A 5,679-nucleotide genomic window follows, 5' to 3' on the forward strand; every position below is an offset into this window, starting at 1 on the left:
GAAAGAGTGCAGTGTTGAGATTGGGAAAAGGTTTACGTATTCAATCAATTGGGAGGAGACATTGTACTTTGCAGAAGTTCTGTCGGTTTGAAAAGGGATCAGGTGTTCTCAGCTTTGAGAATATAACTGTACTCTACAGTACAGAGCTCAATTTTCAACTGTGTTGAGAATTACAGAATACATCTGTTAAATTGTTGTTCTTTTAAGACACTTAACGTTTTTCTTCCAGAATTTGCCAAAATCCCTTCTGTGCATGGGAGCTAGGCTTTGTCTTATCTAAGGAGCATTATCCAGTGCTTTGATGAAGACATTATGGATGCAGGAAAAAAGTGCAATTTTATGAAGTCTTTCATCTAAGACCTAATTCGATAGAATCACCTGTACATGAGAACAGAAAGTGCACATGTGGTGGGTAGTTAAGCAAACGTCTGTAAGCCAAAGCTGCCTCTGTAAATATTGGTTTTCTGTCTAAAAGGGATCTTCTAGTACTTGACATTTCTGAAAAACTGTGTTAGAATCTTGAGTGAAACGTCCAGTGGCATTTCTTCTGGCAAATGCATTTTTTGTGTGTTTACAGTAAACTATAGATTCGTGCATTTTTCTATGTAAAGCTATGAACATATCTCAATCTATTTGAGAGAAGAACTGTACATCACCCTTGTCCTGCAGATCTGTGCTTTCTTATTTGGAGGTTTGTAGTCTGGCCATGTTCACTTTGGAATTAAATACCTTTCCAGGTATTCCGGCTTCATTACGTGGCCTACCCTGAATAGCGTAGCTTAGAAATAAGGCTCCTCTCTGAGTATCTGTCTTCCCATTGTATTTATGACTAAGAATCTATCACTTCTAAGATCTTTCTTAGAGTAAAATGAGTATTGTAGACTTTTCACTTAAGGTTTTTTTGACTGGTGTTTTTAAAAGCTGGTGCAATTTAAAAACTGGAGTCCAACTGCAGAGTGTGGAGCTACCCTTTAAAGAACCCCTGTTTTATGGGGATCGTGCTCATGGTTGTTGTTTCATCACTTACATGGGTAGAATGTACTTACAGGACAAGATACCAAACACCGGTATCAAAGATGTCCAGAGCTGTGGAACAATCAGGGCTCTCTGTGGCACTGACGGAGGCAGAGGTCTTCATCCATTCAGTCGAGACCACAAACGCAGCCCCAGTGTTCCACACCACTGCCAGCCCAAGAGCTGTGGGTGGAAATACCAGATCCTGGGCTATAGGTGGCTCTCGCAGAGTGCATTGCTCTTTAAAAATCTCAGTATCAGCATGACTCTGTTTAAACTGAATACTACCTCGAATCTCAGAAGTGAAAACAGTAACTTCAAGCTTCCCCAACTAAAGAGCTTTGGGAAGAGTGTATTTGTCATTATGGTTAATTTGCACATACCTCACCAAAGAAAAGGCCAGGGGAGCCGGGCCGAGAACACAGCTGTACAGGCAGCTCAACTAATTGCCTCTCCATCCTCAACCTCATTTATCTTCATTTCTTCCCAATTATACCAAATTATCAATAGTCTCTGTTGCATCAGAGCCTTAATCCCCTTTATTCAGGCAGCATTAGATAGTGGCAGATGAATTCTTGGAGGGAGTCAGGGTAAACAGCCATGAAATGCCACCTCTGGCAGATGGCATTGCTCACAAGAAACGTGACAAAACATTTGGAATTTGTTACTAGGCATGGGTATGAGAAGGCAAGCTGTCAGTATTTTTTTAAATGATAATCAAGGTGGTGCGTACTTGTACCACAAGGAGAAATGAATCCTGTCCAAAAGCTCAAGCTTGGTTAAGTTCAGCTTGGCACTGTGTTATTGTATTTGGTTGATGAAGTCTCTCACTTCTCCCTCTTAAGAAATATTTTCACTTTATCTGGTATTGGTATCATCATTTTGCTAATGTTTGTTCTGATGATAGTTGTTATTCATGGTTTTGTATACCTCAAAAAGAAATGTTAATGTGGAGACAGAGCATCCTTTACACCAGAACCAATTTAGGATGTGTTTTCTTGGCTAGTTTCTTTGGCACTCTTGGTCTTCTCCAGGAGTTTGATCCTGCTCCTTAGAGAAGCTAATGCAAAGCTCCCACTGCTCTCCTCTCCTTGAGAATGGCATTAAGAGAGGGGTTAGACGAGAGCACCTAATGGCCAGCTCTGCTGCATGAGACAAATGTGCGGCAAATCAAAGATTGACTGGCGGGTGAGATGCCCAAGTGCTGTGCTGTGGTGTGCTCACCTATTCCTATGAGCAAAAATGAAGGTGATTTATGACGGAAGTACAAAGTTGGCTGCTAACAGAGTTCAAGATTTTTTTGCTGTTTTATACTAGTATTAAATGAAACATGGTAGATTTCACTGCAGACCTGTTAGGGGAATTAGGTTTAGTCACCAGCTCTCCTGGTTTTGGCAGCATTCTAAATTTTTGGAAGTCAGTAAGAACTTAGCGCGAAGAATCAAATGCTGGATATGAAAAATGGTGCATCGTCGGAATTAGTGTATACCTTGCCAGTGTTCCCCGTACTGACACAACTTGGAACTGGGCAAGGGCAAGTGTCTGTATTTGCTGATCCTTCATGGAAACTGGGGCTTATGACAGGCACTTTTGTTGGAGAGCTTTTGAGTCATTCAGCTTCAATATAAAGGATGTTGGGCATCCCTTTCACCCCCTCTCGTTCTCTAGTAAAATCCTCTGTCACTGACTTCCATCTACACACTTCAAGTTGTCAGGGGCTTAGAAGATTATCCAAGTGTGTATATATTAAGTGCCACAGGCTGTATTTAATTCTTTCAAGCAACAGTGTGTACTACACAGAGCTCTTCTAGTATCAGGAGTTTTTGAAAATATTATAAATACATAATTCATTTATGTCACTACAAATTAACTCAGAAGATTACAGTCTGTAACTTGAACTGTTCATAATAATTATTTCAGAGAAATAGTAAATGATAAGTTGTTGACACTTGAATGATCTGATTTTGTACCGCAGTGTTACCTATCTGCTGTGGATGTCAAGATGTTCTGAAAGCCTCTCAAAATCAAACTAAACCGTCTGGCTAGTTCCAGTCACAGTAAAAATATACAGTACATGTATCTCAGTGGTTGTTACAGTAAGTTGTTAATTTTGGGAAAATATTAAATAATTGAAAACAACCCAACCCCCCAAACCACTTGGTTTGTGGTGCCTGAAGGTGTCAGTGATGATCATCACTGGAACACGAATCCTCGTCCCTTGCCCCTGACTGCAGTCACTGAGTTTGGAAGGATGTATGTTTTATCCTTTCTGGCAGCCAGCCCTACAAACTGTGCTCAAGATCTGAGAGTTAAGCTGTTTTATTTCTGGCTTGTGCATCATCAACAGTAATAAAAACATGACAGATCAAAATTTTGACCTTATTTCTCTCTGTAAAATACATGTGTTTCTGAAGACAGACATTCTGTTCCTCCAGTAGAAAACGGTTCCTTTTTTTCTTGATGGTTCTAAACCAGAAGAGATACCATGTACCAGTACAGTGTTCTTATTTTTGCATAGAAAAATAAATAGCAATGAAGTCACACACTTATTTCTAAAAACATTAGCAATAACCTTTTGGAGTGCAGAGGGCAGCAGATCAGCTGTGCGAGAATATACCATAGTCCTGTGGTTACTTTTCAAAATAGTATTGAACATTTAAGGGTTGTCCTCTCTTGAGGTCACCAACATCATGTCTGTTGGAACAATGATCTCTGCAGACTTCTATAAGCCGCCTTTTGTCAAAAGCGCATTGTGTGAGCTGTCAGGAGTAGGGTCTCCTGACCCAGCTTTCAGTATGAATGCAGAACTTGCTGAGGTTCCTACCGCAGTAATCTGAGTGACAGGGAGCAGTCATTTCTTCTGTCTCAGGAAAGGGATTGCGTATGCTTTTGACGTAGATCCAGGAGAAAGTTCAAGTTTTAACTCTCCCTACTTCCAAAAACAGTACTACACATTGCGTAGAAGACACGGAATAGGGATTTATTAGTTACTATTTCGTCCACTACAAGAACTAGAGGACATCAGAGGAAGGCAGCAAGGCCAAACGGAAGAAAAATCAATCAAAGTTTATTAAAATCAGGGGAAATACCTCTGTTTTAGAAAGTTCCTAATGCATAAATTGTTGGAGAGTGTTCTGGGAAATGGTCACTGTAGGTTTCCTCTGTATTTAGACCCCGCAGGAAGCGTTGCTTTTGGCGCTGGTTGGAGATAAGGTGTTAGGCTAGAGGGACTGTAGTCGTTGCATGCAGTCGTTCCGGGAGCTGTTATTCCTTTAGTTCTATTTCCCCTCCCTTCTGAAATGTTGTGACTAATTTCCATTTAGGAAGCCGTTAATATCTATTTTATGAAGACCACAAGACCCCCATCCCGCCCCTTTCATTATCACGTGGTTAGCTGTTGGGTAACAAAGCAGGAAGGGGCTTCGTTTGTTGATGATCAGAGCTTTTGTCCAGCGCGTCACATCCTTCCTAGCCATGGAGCAGCTCGTTTGGATTCATATTTATGCCTGACTAAATGGACAGAAGGCAAGAGGACAGTGGGTAGCTGACTTTGTGAAGAGCCTTTGAGTACTAGTGCGTTTCTATGAAAATTACTGTATTTTGTATCTAACTTTCTATAAACATGATGTTTCATCTTGCTAAATCTAACTTTAGTGGGTGCTTTGGTGGTGTAAGTTCCATCAGCTGACCCGTAGGGGTGTGTTTGGTACTTCGGGTTTACATGAAGATACTGCCATTTTGAGCGCTTTGCCCCCTACATCGTATTGAATTTTCTTTCATTTTCCCGCGTCTCTTCATTTGCTTTGCAACATTTTCCCCATTTTTCAATATTCGTTAAACTTGAGGAGGTGTCCATCCATGTTTTAGGAATTGTCTACAGAGGATTATTTCACAGAAAAATTTTCGTTGCCTCTGCCAGTAGTGGCTCTACGCTGGTCTCATCAAGCAGGAGGAAACACTCCACCATATTTCTGTAGCCATCAGCGGTTGTGTGTGGAATTTGAAGGGATGAATGACCCAGTCTGTTGTTAGAGAGAGAGAACGGGGTTTATACTGTTAATGAGTCTTTGGCACTGAGCACCTGAATGTAAGTGTGAGATTTTGTTTGACTGGAAAGGCCGTTGTCGGACGGTCTGACTTTCCAAGGTAACCGGCAGTAAGGAGACTTTTCAGGTCTTGTGCTGTAGCACCATAATCATTCATCTTAATTGGGGAACTCTAGAACACATTGTATTTACCACCTTCCTATTTCTTCTTCTCTGCTCCTTTTAAAGGAAGCAGTTGATGGGTTGGGAGGGTTGGTTAGGTTCCTAAATAGATATTATGTCTCTGCTTTTATCTTTTTTTAAAAAGTATCTTCCTGGAATTAATTGTTCTTAATTAAATTGGCATCAAATATTCTGACATATTCCCAGTTATCTTCAGTATTGTGTTTGCTGTGAAATAAACTTTGATTTTGCTGTCATTAAGAGTTTTCAAAAAGTTTAGAAATGATATTCAGATTTCAGATGCCTTCTCATTGTATAATTATCAACAGATTACTTCACCTACGTTGTGACAGACATATTTTTTAAGTATGACTGACTGATGGACAGATTGGGAATTGCTGAATTAATGGGCACATTTCAAAGCTTTGGCAGGGCTAAGCAGTAATTACATCTGCTG

At 40.5% G+C, this 5,679-nt stretch overlaps 1 protein-coding gene across 1 annotated transcript in view; it reads left to right on the forward strand.

The window, feature by feature from the left end:
• DACH2 (dachshund family transcription factor 2) overlaps positions 1–5,679 on the forward strand; it is a gene marked incomplete at its 5' end in the record, with an annotated part of 137,553 nt that overhangs the window by 60,174 nt on the left and 71,700 nt on the right. The window lies entirely within an intron of this gene.

This window comes from Buceros rhinoceros, unplaced genomic scaffold, assembly GCF_000710305.1.
Source record: "Buceros rhinoceros silvestris isolate BGI_N320 unplaced genomic scaffold, ASM71030v1 scaffold5902, whole genome shotgun sequence".
NCBI lineage: Eukaryota > Metazoa > Chordata > Aves > Bucerotiformes > Bucerotidae > Buceros > Buceros rhinoceros.